At 43.1% G+C, this 18,797-nt stretch overlaps 1 pseudogene; it reads right to left on the reverse strand.

The window, feature by feature from the left end:
* Nucleotides 1-14,774: 14,774 nt before the first annotated feature.
* Nucleotides 14,775-14,889, reverse strand: LOC118580946 (annotated as a pseudogene).
* Between the last annotated feature and the right edge of the window lie 3,908 nt (nucleotides 14,890-18,797).

An 18,797-nucleotide genomic window follows, 5' to 3' on the forward strand; every position in this document is an offset into this window, starting at 1 on the left:
CTAAGGATCAGTGGCTACCCAGGAATCCTCCAGGCCTCTGGCACCACACTGGGATTATTGAGGCATCTGGCCTCATGGACTGAGCAGCTACTGGGTACCCAGACTCTCCCGTGTGAGGCAACCATTGTGGGACTCCCTAGACTATATCATGTATGCGATCTAATACCCCCCCCTTTAATATATATATTCATTTGGTCAGTCCTGTTTCTTTAGAGTAACCTAATATACCCTCGTGTTTAGTGCTTCTCCAGGACACGCCTCAAACTATTAAATGCAACTTCATTAAAACAAAACATAACCAAAAATGAAAACCTAACAAGGATGTGCATTCCTGGCTCAGGCTCCCACAAGCTCTCTGCTCATATACCAGCTTGTGATGGCATCCTGAGCACCTCAGAAGCTCTCAGCATTGCCTGTTGTTATGGTGACTGAGGTGGACACCAGTTCTACACTTCTGTGGGGGTATTCTGACAGCATCTGAACTAGCTCCTTGCTTTGTGCCTGGGACCTTTTTTCTTTTGACATGCTTTGTGCAGTCTATAGGACCCCACTCGGCTGTCACCTGCAGCATGAAAGCACGGTGCTTTAACACACTGTACCGTGAACCTTTACCCATGAGGTGTGGGCTGAGTTTGCTGATGGATAAATATGTCTTATGCCATCCTTGGACAGTGTGGTAGTTTGAATATAACTGGCCCCCAGAAGCTCATAGGGAGTCGCACTATTAGGAGGTGTGGCCTTGTTGGAGGAAGTGTGTCACTGAGAAGGTGCGTTTTGAGGTCTCCTATGCTCAAACTACGTCCAGTGTCTCAGTTCACTTCCTGTTGCCTGCAGATCAAGATGTAAAACTCTCTGCTCCTCCCCTGGCATCATGTCTGCCTGCATGCCACCATGCTTCCCGCTATGATGATAATGGACTGACCCTCTGAAACTGAAAGCCACCCCAATTCAATGCTTTCCTTTATAAGAGTTTGGGGTGGGGATTTAGCTCAGTGGTAGAGCACTTGCCTAGCAAGCGCAAGGCCCTGGGTTTGATCCTCAGCTTAAAAAAAAAAAAAAAGAGTTGCTGTGGTCATGGTGTCTCTCACAGCAATAGAAACATTAAGACAGATGGGTTATGTTCAGAAGGTTGCATAAGATGAAGTAATCAGTTTTCTACAGCGCTGTTCAGCTCAGTGCACAGTACAGCCTCATCGTGGTATTTCTTTCCCATTTACTCCCTCTATCTCTTCCTCCAATTCTCTCCTTTTTGTCCCCTTGGTATTATTTTTTTTTCAATTAAAAATCTTACTCAAGCTAGACATGGTTATGTAAGTCTTTAATCCTAACACCAGGGAGGCAGAGGTAGGGAAGTCTGTGTGAGTTCTAGGCCACCATGGGCTAGGCTAGCCAGGCTATGTAGAGATATCCTGCCTAAAAAATAAAATAAAAATAAGTACCCTACCCAGAAGTATATGTCTCAGGCTTTGCTTTCAGGAATGCAGAAATTGTTTATCTGGGTCTCAGGTCATTATCTGTAAAACAGGGAATATTTGTGTCTATTTCCAAGGCTGGGTTGGACGTCAAATAGTGTGGTGATTAACTTAGTTGTCAGCTTGTTTGGATTGAGAGGTCCCTGTATTAGTCAAATTCACTTGTGGGTGTGTCACTGGGGTATTTCTAGAGACTATAGGAACTGGTGGTGGGACTCTGGGGAGCCAGCTCCCACATTTATTTACCTCATGGACTCTTGAGGAGATGTAGATAGAAATATAGAGGAGAGAGACAGTTAGAAACTTAGGAGGGCCTTGGGAGGGCCTGGGTCAAAACCCACTGGCCCCTTCTGTCTCTTCTAAAAGGCTTTTAAAGGAATGCCAAGGGGTGGAGCAAAAGACCTCCCCCCAGCACAGCCAAGTGCAGACCATCCCAAACACCTGGTGACCATGCATGTGGTCCAGCCATCCCCTAATGCAGCCCTGCTGTGTAAAGCAAGCTTAGCTTTCACTAGGAAGCCTTCGTGGGCTCCCACAGGGGACCCACCCTGAATGTGGGCAGCACCTCTCAACAGGCAGATAAGATAAAGTGTAGAGGAAAGAAGCCAGACAGCTAGTCCAAACTTCACTTTTCCCAAACAATTTGATTACCATGTACCACTAGGAAGTCAACACCACTGGGATTATTGCAAATGCTTACCTAGAAAAGACGGAGTTCTGAGTATCAAATTAACACTAGTTCTCCATTCTCCTCCAAGGCCATATTGAATGCAGCCCAGGTTCCACGGAAATATCTCCCACACTTGACCTCCCCTTTCCACCCATCTCTCCTTTTTAATATTTATTTTGTGTGCGCACATGTGGCATGTGTGTGGAGGTCAGAAGACAACATCCTGGGAAGACAAAAGATCAGAGGTCAAGGTCTGCGTCTTCCTCTGTTCCTTTACCTCACTATTATTTGAGACATAGTCTCTTTTGAGGATACATCCCCAATGACCTAAAGACCTTCCTCTGGCCTGTCTGTTAAAGGACCCACCATCTCCCCATAGCACAAGGACCAAACTTCAACACAAGGACCTTTGGAAGATGCTCATCCAATCTTAGTGTTTGAGAAAGAGATGTTGAAGGAAAAAAGCTTGACAGCAGTCAGAAGAGAAAGACACATTACACACAGAGGCACATTTCCAAGGACAACATCAGATTTATAGTAAAAAAAAAAAATTAATGTGATAAACAAGAACTAGGGAGATGGCTCCGTGGGTAAATCACTTGACAGATAAGCATGAGGACCTGTGTTTGAATCTCTAGAACTCATATAAAGCTCAGTACAACAGCAGGTGTCTGGAATCCCTGCCCTCCTAAAACAAGATGGGAGGCTGAAATAGGAGAATCCCCAGAAGCCTGTGGGCCAGAGTCTGGCCTGCATGGAAGCAAACAGTAAAGAGCCTGTCTCAAAGGATGGAGCCGGCAAGGACCGACACCCAAGGCTGTTGATACCTAAGGCTGTTGTCTAACCTCCACATGTGTGCCATTATACTGACATTCTGTGACATGCATGTACCCAGTCACGCATGTGAAAATGTACACAGACATGCACGCACACATGATCACCCAACAAATGGATACCTAAACATGAAAAGTAAACAGAAACAAATATGGGACAATAGCACACATACATACAGCTTTATAAATTGATCTGTTTTCACTTGGAAATGTAACCCACTTCTTCATTTCTGTGATACCATTCATCTGTGTGTTCTATGCAACCAGATCTCCAATTTTTTAGATGGACATTTTCAGTACTTGAAATTCCAATGGGCATTACCAACTATCCTTGATTCTACTACATGATCCCACAAATCATCAGCACTGATAATTTTCTTTTTCTGGTTTTTTCTTTCTTTTTTTTTTTTTTTTTTTTTTTTTTTTGAGACAGAGTTTCTCTGTGTAGTTTTGGTGCCTGTTCCGGATCTCAATCTGTAGTCCAGGCTGGTCTGGTCTTGAACTCACAGAGATCCGCCTGCCTCTGCCTCCCGAGTACTGGGATTAAAGGCATGTGCCACTGCTGCCTAGCAGATTCTTTTTGTGTGTGTGATAATTTTCTTAGGAGAAATTCTCTAAAAGATATTTTTAATGAAAGGGCAGGGACATTTTAAACATTTTTGGCATAGTCTCTTATTACCTGTCAAAGAAGTTATACAACCCTCATCATTAGTGTGCATAGTTTTTCTTCAAAGTATACTCCATAAGGGGAGAGCATGAAGAACATGTATGTCCTGTGCCCACTTTCTGTGAGTAGCCAAATGCAATGCAAATGGGGGTGCTTTTTACATCTAAATTGGAGTCGGGGTGTGCAGCTCATGGTAAACAGGGTAAAGGCAGATGGATTTTCACGGAACTGGGGAGCAGAAGACATTCACCTCTGTATAAAAATAGAAGAAACAAAAGACCTTCTCAAGGAAATAGGAGGCAATCAATAGTGTACTCATTTTTGTTAGTCTTGTAAAATTGCTTTTCTCAATACATTTTTTAAAGGAGTAAAGGGTCATACCAAAGATGGAGGATGACAGTCCCAGGAGGAGACTTGAAGGGTCAAAGTCAGTGGAAAAGAATGCCCTGGGAGCTCTAGATGAGATGTCTAAAAATAAAATGGAAACAACTATTCTGTGAGGTCCAGAGAATGATCTGTAATAGCTGTGTTTTTGGTTTTGAATGAGCAAATTGACATTAAGTATATAACAAGCAGAAGGTAAGAGAATAGATAGTGAGCATCAGTTGGGGGAAGCCGCAGGCAGACAGTGAAACATCACCAATTCAGGTGCTCACAGCATCAGCAGAGACGACTGGAGAATGAGGATGAAAAGTAACACCGCCAAATCAGGGCTCAACGATACCAGCAGCAACTGACCTTGGAAGGGGAGGCGGTCAGCTGCTGTTCCTGGTTGAGGGAGGTTTGGGCAGAGGGTCCTCTCTGTCTTCTTCATGGATGAGCTTCCCAAGCTGAGCTCTTGGCCTTACGTTCCCACTGTAGGCATTTGTATACGATGGGAGAAAAATAGTAACCTCAGTTAGAAACTGTTCACTTTCTAGCTCTTCTCAATGACTTGATGTTTTCAGAACCTGCAATTGCTTGTTTTCCTTTCTTCTTGCTGTGGAGTTAGGGCAGGGAGTTTTGGAGACAAGGGAGGGCCTCCTTCTCCCAGAGTTTGCTCTCAACAAATTAAAGCAACACAGGACAATTTACCAGTACAATGCACACCACTGCAGCTCCTGCTTATATAGCCCTTTACAATTCACCTGATAATTTTTAGGGTATGAAGGGACAGACCACGAGTCTGGTGAAAGGTGGTATGAGGGCTTCCACACTAACCATTGCATCAACCATCCCTGAACTTCTTGTGACTCTAATAACTCTCTGGTTTGTTTGTTTGTTTGTTTGTTTGTTTGTTGAGACAGGATCTCACTTTGTAGCCCTGGCTGGCCTGCAACTTGCTTTGTAGATCAGGATGGCCTTGAACCCACAGAGATCCACCTGGCCCCTTGGACTCACCATTTTTGTTGTTGTTTTGGGGGGTTGTTTGGTTGGGTGTCTTTGCTTGTTTGGTTGGTTGATTTGCTTCTGGTTTTTATTTTTTGGAGATGTGGTTTCTCTATGTATAGCCCTGGCTGTCCTGGAACTTGCTCTGTAGACCAGGATAGCCTCACACTCACAGAGATCCACTTGCCTCTGCCTCACAAGTGCTGGGATTAAAGTTGTGCACCACCACCACCCAACTGCACTCACTGTTCTTAACTAACTAGTGTAATAAGTTGTCTTTTATAACCAGTTAAGTATGAGCCTAATTTATACGAAGTATGAAAAGGTTTAAGATTCCCAAGAGAAGGTCATTGTTGAATATTATGAAACTAGAACAGATTAGCCCTCTCAAGAAAAGCCTAGAGTTAGAAAGCATAGAAATGTTGACATATGGAGTGATAAAGTGGTGGGCAGTGGGAACTGCCCAAGGAGAATCTAAACAGCAAGGAAGAGAAAAGAGCCAAGGCAAAAATTCGAGGAGGAGGAGGCATGGATAGGGCTAATAGGGAGAGGGAAGAAGAGCCAGCAGAGAGAGGTGGGTGAGGGGAGAGAGAGAGAGAGAGAGAGAGAGAGAGAGAGAGAGAGAGAGAATATGGCATGCTACCCTGGAAGAAATCAGCAGTGCTTCATGGGCTGAAGAAGGGGAGGGACAAGGAGACCAGCCACGTACACTGATCACAGATATTTGAAGTCAAGCTACAGAGATGAGGTGTGGGTAAGAGTGTTTTCTGTGTAAGCATAAAGACCACACTTCAAATTCCCACCATGCACATAAAAACTCAGACATGTGCTATGTGGGCAGAGAGGAGGATCACTGTGGCTTACTGGCAATCTAGCTACAGCTCTAGGGAGAGACCCTGTCTCAAAGGAACAAGGTGGGGAGTGACAGAGATGGACACCCGTCCTCCTCCTCTGTCCTCCACATTAACTAGACCAGGGGTGAGTGTATAATACCAGCCAAGACTGTCAGTCTTCTTATCTGAACATTTCCTCACTGGATCGACCTTTTCTTCCCTATTTGCCATTGTTTTTGATCACTGTGGGGCCACAAGTTTTGAAGGCATCCTCCCTACTCGATGGGGAGTGTCTACTGCCAAAGGCTGTTAGCAAAAGCTTTCATCACATGAATTGGTTATTGATTAACTAGAGAATGCCATCTGGGTGATATACACATTGCCCTTGTTATAAGCACACCCTGACCCAGCTAATAGAGCAGGAAACAGAGAAAGAGGAGCAGTCCAGAGCACTGAGTCATGAGGTTGGTAAGCATGTGTGCATGGTGTACTAGCAACAAAAGTGGGAAGCCATCACTCTGAAGCACTTGTGATACACAAGTGGAAGACAATTAGAGATCTGGGAAGACTTGGGCTCAGTCTGGGTTAGTATCAAAGGACAGGAAATGATGGAAAGTACAAAATTCAGCTCATTAAACTTTATACTTCTGGTAAGAAAAAGGAAACATCTCATCAGAGACTTTAGGTCAAGGGAAAGGTCTCTATCCATTTCAACGGTCCGTTCAGGCACACACACACACCCTGCTTCCTGGATGCCACAATCTGAACTGCCTGCTCCCTCACTCCTTCCTGCCACAATGTCTTATCTGCCACCGTGGTGACAAAGGCCAGACACATGGGCCTAGCCTACCAGAGGCTGGAAACTGTGAACCAAAACAAATCCTTCTCTTAACTTCTTTTATTCTATTATCCATGAAAATCTAATTGTGTGTGTGTGTATGTGTGTGTGTGTGTGTGTGTGTGTGTGTGTGTGTGTGTGTGATGTGTGTGTGTGTGGTGCATACATGTGAGTGTGAGGGTGCATATGTCCATTCCCATGTATGAAGAGGCTAGAGGAGGATGTCTGTTGTCTTTACTCCTTGAGACAGAGTCTCTCACTGAACTGGAAGCTTGCCACTTGGTCTAGGCTGGCTGACCAGTAGGCTCTCAGAATCTGCTTGTCTCCATCCCCCAATGCCAAGGTTACAGGCATCTTCAGCCATGTCTTGCATTTTATGTAGGTAGTGGGGATTTGAACTTGGGTCCTCATACTTGCTTAAGGGAGTACTCTTAACCCCTGCATTATCTTGCCTCCAAACATGTTACTTTGTTATATTGCTTGCTTTGTAGTGCTGTTACAGTACTTTTTCCTTGCTTCTCCCTTCTATCTAGACTATGTGTTTGGTTATGCCAAAGGAAAGTGAGACACTTTTTGAAAAGATTAAGTGGCTAATTACAAGGGCGTTCTTTAACTACACTAGGGAAATGCTTCAGGGAGAGATGTTTGCAATGAGTATGGAAGCCTGGGAATTATTGATGGAAGGCATTAGTGATAAATCAGAAAAACATCCCAAGTCAGGGGCAGTCAGAGGATGGAGATCACAGAACAACAGAGAATGGACACAGTGTGTGACTGTTTCCACTAGGAAGGGGAATGTACCGCATGCCATACATCTGTTGTCCTGGCTGGTCATTGTCAACTTGACCCAAGCCTAGACACATCTAGGAGGAAGGAATCTCAACTGAGAAAATGTCTTCTGTCTTCTTCAGATTGGCCATAGTCAAGCCTGTAAGGGCAATTGTCTTGATTAATGATTGATGGGGAAGAGCCCAGCCTATGATGGTTGGTACCATCCCTGGGTAGGTGGCCATCACGCCTTTAATCCCAGTACTCGGGAGGCAGAGCCAGGTGGATCTCTGTGAGTTCGAAGCCAGCCTGGGCTACCAAGTGAGTTCCAGGAAAGGCGCAAAGCTACACAGAGAAACCCTGTCTCAAAAAAAAAAAAAAAAAAAAAAAAAGAAAGAAAGAAAGAAAGAAAGAAAAAGAAAGGAAAAGAAAAGAAAGCAGGCTGAGCAAGCCAAGAGGAGCAAGCCAGCCAGCACCGTTCTTCTGTGGCCTCTACTTCGGTTAGGCCTCTAGGGTCCTAGCTTTAGTGCCTGTCCTGACTCCTCTCCATGATGAACTATAAACCATAAGCTGAAACAAACCCTTTCTTCCAAAAGTTGTTTTTGGTTACGGTGTTTATCACAGCATTAGAAAGTAAAATAAGACATATATAAACTTCAGAAAGCTCTGCATGCTTATACTGAATCAATATCCGTGCTTAACTGGATGTTGAGACTGTCCTAGTTAGCTCTCTGTTGCACGACCAAGAGCCGTCTGAGGAAGAAAGGGTTCATCTCAGCCTACAGCTCCATCACTGTGGGGCAGGAATTCAAGGATTCGGTGCTCGGCAGGACTGGAGAGCCACTGGAGTGCTGTGCTCTGAGGTTTGTCCCTTGGCTTCTCGGTAGCAGAAAGCCACTGTGGAATGTAAACACCACACTGGCATAAATCTTCAGGGAAGGCAGAAGAATTTTCTCTGCAACACTGAAGTGCAAGAAAAAAAAATGTTTCATTTGTTTGCATTTCAAAATAAACCACATTCACTCGGTCTCCATTTATCAGAACTGGCACAACACTTGGTTTCACTGGAAGAGGCGCTGGCAGGAAGACAAAGGAATGAGAAACGAGGGAGACCACGGAGGGCAAGGGATACTGCCGTGTATAACTGTGGGAGAGACATGGCCTTTGCTGACAGCTGCCACTCTTGCTAGAGTGCTAGGTGACACACAGGACTAGAGGTGTGCAACATAGTGCATGAGAGGTAATCCCTTCCAGTATTTTCCAGCACACAAAGGTATTGCTAAGATGTGGAGCCTGCCTCTAGTTCTAGGGTGGTGCTAGTCTGCAGACCGCACTCTGAACAGTAAGGTATTGCACCAGACCCCCAGTTGCAACTGGACTACCACCTCAGCCTCCCCATCTTCCTGGGGCTTCCAAAATGTTACCAGCCTTGCAGTGCACACCGCTGGCTGTCAAGGAAAGGAGGTCCCTCTGTCTCCAACCTACAGGAGAAATGGAGCTCTGTTTTCCCCTCAGGTAACCTATCAGATCTGTCTGACAAGAATGCAGTTGGCAGCATGAGGCAGGAAGAAAAACTAGAGCAACGGGGGTGTCTATCATCAGACAAGTGATCCGAAAAGGCTGAGTTGGGGCCTCTTGGGGGTGAGAAGGAAAGTAGATAGAAGAGATTTTTAGAGGCAATCATCTGGCTGAGGAATCCAGCTTGGTGGTGTCGGGAAAGACAGAAAGAGAACAAACAAACAAACAAACAAACGAAAGAACAAATAAATAAAATGGACTCTAGATCATTTTATTAGTTTTTGGTTTGAGACAGGGGCTCACTGTGTAGCCCAGGCTACCCCTGAACTTGTACTCTGTTGGCCTCTGCTTCTTGAACGCTAGGGTTACAGGTGTGTGCCACCATACCTGGATGACTCCAGAATTTTGATCCTGTATATACCCGGAAAGGGGTTGGTAACCAAGGGAGTCAGAGAGGGACAGCTTATGGGGGGCAGTGAATTCCATTCTAATCATGCTGTTTAAAGGATAGCCTTAGATCTAGGAGGAGTCCTAATCATCTATTTAGACAAGAAGAACTCAAAACTAAATGGGGGGGGGGCTGGAGGGATGGCTCAGAGGTTAAGAGCACTGACTGCTCTTCCAGAGGTTCCAAGTTCAATTCCCAGCAACCATATGGTGGCTCACAACAACCATATGGTGGCTCACAACCATCTGTAATGAGATCTGGTGCCCTCTTCTGGTGTGCAGACATACATACAAACAGAACACTGTATACATAATAAATAAATATATAAATCTTTAAGAAAAAAAATGGCTGGGCCGTGGCGGCGCACGCCCTTAATCCCAGCACTCGGGAGGCAGAGCCAGGCAGACCTCTGTGAGTTTGAGGCCAGCCTGGTCTACAGAGTGAGATCCAGGAAAGGCACAAAGCTACACAGAGAAACCCTGTCTCAAAAAACAAAAACAAACAAACAAAGTCACCTATTATATTTTAATTTACAAATTAAAAGCCAGGCTTGTTCTTGTTGTATCTACTCTGTAGTGAAGTACAGGATCTGATATGAATCATTCATCTGGTATGTTTTCTGACATGAGCCCAGTCACCCCTTGGGCAGTCTCATAGTTCTTCACTCCTGGGTGGTCACCATATTCCCCAACCCCTTAAATGGCCTTTTAATAAAAAATCCAGAGCCAGATATCAGGATGAAAGCTGAAAGATCAGAGAAGTAGAACAGCCAGCCACTAGTTCTTACTTCTATGAAATCCTCAGCCTAAAGAGAGTGAGTTCCTGTTTCCTCATACCTTTCTCTGCCCTGTCATATTACTTCCTTGGATTTAAGGCATGTCTGCTTCCCAAGCAAAGTCATGAGATCTCAAGTGCTGGGATTAAAGGTGTGTGTCACCACTGCCTAACCTCTATGTCTAATCTAGTGGCTGGCTCTGTCCTCTGATCATCAGGCAAGTTTATTAGGGTATACAGTATATCACCACAAGTAGATAGAATAATTTAAGTTAAGGAATGATGGATAGAAATAAGCCAAGCTAAGGCTGGGCATTCATAAGAAAGACCAAGTCTCTGAGTGATTATTTGGGAGCTGGGTGGCAGGCTTCCCAAAGAACAAAGAGTTAAAAAACAAAACAAAACAAAAACAAAAACAAAAACAAAAAACAAAACAAAAAAAGCTACAGCTGATCTTCATAGGATGCCTGATGAGGATGGCCCATAACTCCTGGACTCGAACAATCCTCCTCCCTCAGTTTCCCAAGCATCTGAGACTATAGGTATGCACCAGTATGCTGGGCACAGCTGGTATGTTTATGAGCACTGCTCATGAACAAAACAGTTTTCTGTGTTTCCCTTTAATGGGGTCAGATAATGTATGTTGGTGTATTAGAGTTTTTTTCTTAAATTTTGAACATTTCATCCTTAATTTTATGGGAAAAGTTATATACATAATGACTTCCCATCATTGTTTGGCTGCTTCACCAATTTGTATCCGTGTACAGATTCAACTTACATTTTCTCTTTGAGACTGGTTGTCAATCACTGTGTGACCATGGCCATATGTTCATCTGATTCCTGTTCACTCCCCTCTTTACAACGTGGCTTAGATGTGCCACCATCCAAGGGTGGAATCATTGCCCCTCTCTTGGTAGAGTTCTCCTGTCTTGCAGCCACTCTAAAATAATCACTCAGAGGCTCAATATTTATAATTGTAAATACTCAGCCAATAGCTCAGGCTTATTGTTAACTACCTCTTCATTTTAAGTTAACATATATTCTGTGTTAACACACGCTCCGCCATGTGGCGGTACTTTTATTAACATGGCACATTCATCTCCTGCTCCCTCTGCATCTGGCTGGTGACTCCTGACTCTGCCCTTCCTCCCAGCATTCTCCTAGTCTGACTCTCCTGCCTAGTTTTACCCTGTTCAGCTATTAGCCTGTCAGCCACTTTATTAAACTGATCACAGCAACAGGTCTTTACAGTGTACAAAAGGATTACTCCACAGCAGCCCTGCTTTTGCCCTCTGTTGGTCTGTGATTGGCTTTGGGCAGCAGCGGTTTCTATATTTGCACTGCTTTGATGTCACAAGCTCTGATGTCACCAGCATTGTGCAAAGAAGCTTAGACTTTGGCTGGGAATGTGGCTTGGTTGGTCGACTGCTTCCCTAGTGGTGCTCTGGGCCCCATCCCAGGGTTGCATCCATGGGGTTAGTGGAAGATGTTTATGATCCCTGCCCTCGCATTAGAAGTTCAAGGACATCTTCTGCTACCTAGGGAGCTTGAGGTCAGTTTGGGCTGAGAGATAAACAATTGCAAAAAAGATGGAGGGGAGTACCAGTTGAAGCAGCAACTTGGACTAGCCTTCTCACCAAGATAGACATATTTAGAACAGGACAGGCTCATCCTCTAGACACTATCCAGAACAGACATTCAAGCACAGCTTGTTTATACCATCCGATCTGAACTGGTCAGATTGATTAATGCAATCTAGTGAGCAACCTAGGGCCAGATGCCTTAAAAACTACCCATTGAGACCAGATCCGATTGATCCAATTGATTAAATAATAAATAAATAAATAAATAAATAAATAAATAAATAAATAAATAAATAAATAAATAAACTGTAATTAAATAAAGTGGTGGTTGTTTCAGGTCACTAGGTTTTAGATAGATTCTGTGTAAAAATAGATTAACTGATATAATTTGGTACCTGATATTTGTATTCTGATTTCAGAATTAACTCTTTTTGGCATAATATTTCAGTATTTGGCAAGCTGAAAGATAATTTTAAAGGATTATGTTACTTTACTAATATGTACTTAAACTTTTCCCAATAATGCTACATTAGGTTTGCATATAGTTTTTATCATCATGAATAATATTGTTCCAAACATCTTTCTACAACTGGTTTACAAAGCTTTGCTTGTTTTCTTTTTTCTTTTCTTTTCTTTTCTTTTCTTTTTCTTTCTTTCTTCCTCCTCCTCCTCCTCTTCCTCCTCCTCCTCCTCTCTTCTTCTTCTTCTTCTTCTTCTTCGTTTTCCTCTTCTCCTCCTCCTCTTCTTCCTCCTCCTCCTCCTCCTCCTTCTTCTTTTTTTAAAGATAATTGTGTATGGGGCTGGGAGATGGCTCAGTGGTTAAGAGCACTGACTGCTTTTTCAGAGGACTTGGGTTCAATTCCCAGCACCCACATGGCAGCTCACAGCTGTCGGAAGTCCAGTTCCAGGGGATCTGACACCCTTACACAGACATACATGCAGGAAAACCACCAATGCACATAAAATAAAAATACATCATTATAAAATAAAAATAAAAACTTTTTAAAAAGAAAATCACGTGTGTATACATTTATGTAGTATTTATTACAGTGCTGCTGCCTGAACCTGGAGCCTCACACATACTACCCCTGAGCTGTATCCACAACTCCTCCTTAGGAATGTTGCTTACCAAAGTGGAAACACTAGGGAAGGATGTCAGTTGTTAACTTTCATTGCACAGTGCCTGGTGCATTCCAAACCGTGTTCCAGTCAACAATGTACACATACCCTCCTCTCCACCCAGCAACCTTTTCATGTTAGCAGCTGCTAAATCCAGGCACTCTGAGCAAAATTTTTTGTGCATCCCGATTTTATGCCGAATATCTTGACCCCTGGGAATGGGACTCAAAGGGACTTACAGAGGAGAGAGAGACAGAGACAGAGATACAGAGACAGAGAACATAATGTTTCTGGCTCCACAGAACTTCTCTTACGTCTTTTTCTAGGCATTACCACCGTACTGTATGTAGCCAATTACTATTCACTATCAATAGTTTTGTCTAATCTTAGATGTCATGGAACTGAAAGTGCCTTCTTTTGCTAATTATTGTATTTGTTAAATCCACCTATGTTGCTGTTGTATACTTTTCCCTCTTTTTATATCTGAGTATTATTCCACTAAATGAGTATGTCATTGTTTACTCATCTGTGGCAGGAATTTGAGTGCTTTGTATTTTGATGCTATTAAGCAATGCTTTAAAACTAATTTCAATAGCGGAACAAATATGCTGTTGGTAGCTTAGAGGTGTATCAATATTTTCAAGTACTGCTGAGGAAGTGGTAAGGGAGGTTGAGGGATGGGCAGGGGCTAGGTGGCGAAAGGCATTATGAGCCATGCTGAAGAAGTTACAGTTTATGTCCTGGACTGAGGAGGAGTCCCTGAGGGGTCTTGGTCAAGAGGAGGAACTTATAAAACTGATGGAATAACACGAGTGTTAGGAAACAGAATGGGCGTGTCATTAATTGGCCAAGGGTTCTCTTGCTGTTCTATTCAGATAGAAGTCATGAATAAGCAGAGTGCAACTTCCTCATGGTATCTGTTATGAGTTTTGAGTGCCAGAGACTTTTGGCTCCAGGCTTTTATCATTTTTCAAAATTATAGGAAGAAATATATTTTGAAAGCATGGGGAGTATTTGTATTTAGGCAAGATGATAAGTGGTTGTTGTGCAAAATAAAAAAAAAAACATGGCATGAAATTTGTAACATGAATCTTAAAGAGTCTTATTAATAAAACTCAAACCCGAGGCCAGTTATTGGGGTGAATGCTGGAAGATCAGAGAAGCAGAACAAGCCACAGCTATCTCACCTTGCTAGTCCCTCAGGTGATCCTTTTCCTCAGGCTGGAAGCTTCTGAGTCCTCATCCCAATGGCTCTCAGCTGAACTGTGTAGCTCCAAAGCTTAACTACTACATGCTTTTTCCTCTTTAGTTCCTGGTCCTCACTCCTTATATACCTTTTTCTTTCTGCCCCCACTCCCTGTTTCTAAAGTGGCCTTGAACTCAGAGATCTGGCTAGCTCTGCCTCCCAAGTGCTGGGATTAAAGGTGTGTACCACCACCGCCCAACTTCTGTTATGGCTTACTCTTCCCATTTTCTAGCCACCATTTCTGGCTCTGTTCTAGTGGCTGTCTGTTCTCTGACCCCAGATATGTTTATTTCGGGGAACACACAATATTTCAGGGAACACAATACCACCACAGAAATTTTCCATTCAAATTTCTGAATTAAAAAAAAAAACCACTAAGTTGTGTGTTGCTGCCTTCCTTAGGAAAGGGAAGGGGAAGAACACAGTGGTTGGGAAAGAAGAGTCAACTCAGTGTCAGACTTGAGATGGATGAGTCAGATCTGCTGAGCTGTAAGCTTACAAATGTGTTCCAAAGAGGAAGAGGAAAAAATATGCTTAATGTTCAAATTGATAATCTGTAGTCCCAATTGAATGAATGTACCTGAAATAGCCTCAGGCCACTGGCTCATCTATCTTTGACAATTGTGTCAATTTTTTTAAAAATATGGGATATCTCACAGATTTACATGTCACCCTTGCACAGAGGTCATGCTAATTACCTGTCTTGGTCTAACTTCATTGTTTCATAAAGAGTGTGTGTGTGTGCAATTATGTCATACATACAAGCATACCTGTGTGAGTTTAAATGCTCCATGTTTGTACAACTACTTGTACATGCCAAATGAGGGTGTGGATTTCTCTGGAACTGAAGTTACAGGTGAGGTAGGTGCTGGGAACTGAACCGACCATCTCTCTAGCCTCTAGGTCTAATTTTAATGGGAAGGCTCCTGAGGAGAGCACCATTTCTCTGGGTTTTTAAGCCAGAGGCATGAAGTTCTAGGCCTTGAGCCTAGCACCAAACATCTGCTGTTCCCAGCTCTGTTAATGAACCTTGGTGGCTGCCCAAGATGGAATGATACCCTGGAGCTCTTTCGGCAGCCGGGGATTCTGCGGTCTCAGTGTATTGCAGCCTTTCGGAAGACCTTTGCTGTCTTGGTGTTCAAGGTCTCCACTGGTGGCTGCTCTCTGTAACTCTTCAGCTGCCCTCTAGCTGCTACTGACTGGCAGCTTCAGATGTCTGCTGTTCACGATGCCAGTTCAGCCTGCTCTACCCATGAGTCTGAGTCTCCCTTCAGTTACTGTGATTGAATAGTCCAACAAAGAGCATCTTAGGGTAGAAATGGCTTATTTGCCTGTGATTCAACATTACAGCCCATCATTGTGCGGATGTCATAGTTTCAGGAGTTTGAGACAACTGGTCACATCACAGCCACAGTCAAGAGCAGAGAGAAACACATGCATGCGTGCTCCATTGCTACCTTGCCTGTGCTCTGCTTAATTTTTCCGTTCATGCAGTTCAGAACTCCCTATGCATGGAATGACTCTGTCTACTGTGGGATACATCTTCTCACATCAATTAACATAATTAAGACAACCTCCCACAGACATGCCTTCAGGCCAACACAATGTAGACAGTTCCTCTCTGAGACTCTTTTCCCAGGTGATTCTAAGCTGTGTCAAGTGGACAGTTAAAGCTAGTCATCACAGTAGAGTAAAGAGCAGACATAGTCACAAAACAATAGCAGAGGGTTTATTGAGAACTGACACCCAGAAACACATGTACACACACACACACACACACACACACACACACACACACACACACACACCATCAAGATCAATGTTTTGCTCCCTTATTTAAGAGATATGAACATGCCCAAGTGAAGAACAAGAAATTGAGCAGGTACGTGAGGGAGGGAGCAGGTGCAATGGATTTCTAAAGCTGAGAGCAGAACAGGAGGAATGTGCGTAATGGATGGAGAGGTGACTGGATGGAAGGCCTTCTTAAGGCATGAGGAAAGACACCATGACCCTACCAGAAAAATAGACATTCTCAGTCTATGGCAGCAACACTGGGGTCAATGGTGTGGTTTGCTTTCGAAACTTTTACAACCAGGTATAGTTGGAATGTTGGATTCTCTGATCATTGAGCACAAAGATACTTTCTAGTTTTAAAACATTTTAAGTAATAGCAAAAATTTTATCCTTTCCATTAAAAACCCCAATAATACAGCTGACCACTGGACTCCGTCTCCCTTTTCTCCTTTATTGTACTGAAGTAGCAGCTGTTCATCATCTAGGAAGTGAGAGGCACATAATGATGAGAGCCAAATGATGTCAGATTTAACATTTGAAGGAGGAGCTAGTGATATGGCTCAACGGTAAAGATGCCCGCCCACAAGCCAAACAGCCCAACTTTGATCTCCAGGATCAAGCGGCAAGGTTCTTGGATTTATATGAAACAGAAATTTACAACAAATAATATTGCCAAAGTTAAGGGGTTTTGTTTGTTGGTTAGTTTATTTTTGAGACAGGGTCTCCCTGTGTGTATCCTTGGTCTGGAACTCGATACATAAACCAGGCTGGCCTCAAACTCACAGAGCTCCACCTGCTTCTTCCTCCCAAGTGCTTGAGGAAAGGCACGCAGCACCACTCCTGCTCATTCCAGAGGAAATCTCGATGTGTGTCCGTCAGGACCTGCCTGGATTTAAAATGAGAGGTCCTGCCTGGCTCTGTGAGACGTGTGCAGGGAAAACACAAGAAAAGGACTGTGGGAAGACTTGTCAAGTCATCTGCTCAACCTGAGGAGGTAACACAGAGCAGAGGAAGACGTAAGCTCTCGTTTAATCTTACTCATGAGGAGGCGTTTACTGACCTGCATCTCTATAAACTCGAGAATATTGTTTTTGTTTTTGTTTTTGTTTTTGTTTTGAGACAGAATTTCTCTGTGTAGCCCTGGCTGTCCTGGAACTTACTCTGTAGACCAGGCTGGCCTTGAACTCACTGAGACCCACCTGCCTCTGCCTCCTGAGTGCTGGGATTAAAGGCGTGCACCACCACCGCCCAGTTTAAATTCTAGAATTTTATGGAAAAAAAGCAAGTTATTTGTGGGAAAGAAATGGACATTTTGCAGAGGATTTTACCTTCTTAAATGTGTAAATAATCTTTTTGTTTAAGAAGAATTGCCGGTAGATATGATGGCAAACTGTTTTAATTTTAGCTTTCTGGAGGTAGAGGTGGCTCTCCATGACTTCCAGGTCAGCCTGGTCTACATAGTGGGTTTCAGGACAGCCAGGGCTACATAAAGAGGCTTGTCTAAAAATAAAATAAAATAAAAATAAAATAAAATAAAATAAAAATAAACAGAAGAAATTGTCTTACTTTAGTTAAAAATAAAATTTGTGTTGGACCAGCAAAAATACCACCATAGGCTTTAATTAAGAGATTTATTTAATTGTTTGTCTATTTTAGGTTTAGTTCTAAAATAACAATTTTGGGACTGAAGAGATGGCTCAGAAGTTAAGAGCACTTTCTCTGTCAGAGTTCAGTTCCCAGCACCTCCATCGTAGGTCACAACCATCTGTAACTCCAGTTCTAGGAGATCGGATGTCCCCTTCTGACTTCTGTGGGCACCAGGCATACATGCGATACATACACATAAATGCAGGCAAAATACTCATACACATAAAATAAAATAATCTAAAAAGTAAACCACAAGATAACAGTTTTAATCCTTTCTTATCCACCATATTTATTTTGTTTATAGTTTTAATAGCTTTCCTCCCAACAAAATTGCTGACAAATTTTCATGTTGTAAATAACATTAATGAAAGCCAATGGATGAGCTACATAAATTAGTCCACTTCCTCCATTTTCAGAAAAGTCAAATCTCACTTTGTCTTAGCAAGTAACTTAACAAAAATGTATGTCTTTGTTCCAGAGTTTTCACATTTGATGAAAAGGCACTGAGGACATTCATTTCAAGAAAGGTAAGCTAATTTTAACTAAATAACAGATGGCTCCGAGACATTTGAATTTTAAATGAGGAAGAGAGCCGCAGCTGCACACACATGCAGAGTGTATCAAGCTCCTCAGAGCCTCGCTGGTCTGGATTTGTGATGATGTTTGGATATATGCATAAGCTTTAAAAACACGGGTATGGTCGGGAGGGAGAACTACTTAAAAATGTTAGCTAGGGACTTAACCAAAATAACAGATCCTCAGAAAAATGTATCATTGCCTATTCAAAAGAAAATTGGCAATTGTTCTCAAATTGTTGTATCTACAACTTAATGATTCCCAGATGGAGTTTTCCTGAGACCTGGAAATTATTTCAGGGTTCTCCAAAGACTGTGCTTGTGAACCTGCTTGTGGGACTAAAAGTTGCATGGTATCACCTGACCTCAAGACCACCAAGTATTGGATCAGATCTGTAGGTCCTTGTTTGGTTTTGGAGCTAGGGTATCAATTGCGTCCAACTTACTGTGTGGCTGGAGATAACCTTGAATTCCTGATCTCCTGCCTCCAGTTTCCAAGTACTAGGATTATAGACAAGGACCACTACGCACAGCTATGCCCTTCTAAAATAAAATCAACCATGTTCGTGAATCCTGCAGTAAACACACTGTAGGAGAGGTTGCATATCACTAATCTGAAAATTCCCAGTGTTCAAGTTTTAAGC

Source organism: Onychomys torridus, chromosome 3 (assembly GCF_903995425.1).
Source record: "Onychomys torridus chromosome 3, mOncTor1.1, whole genome shotgun sequence".
Lineage (NCBI taxonomy): Eukaryota > Metazoa > Chordata > Mammalia > Rodentia > Cricetidae > Onychomys > Onychomys torridus.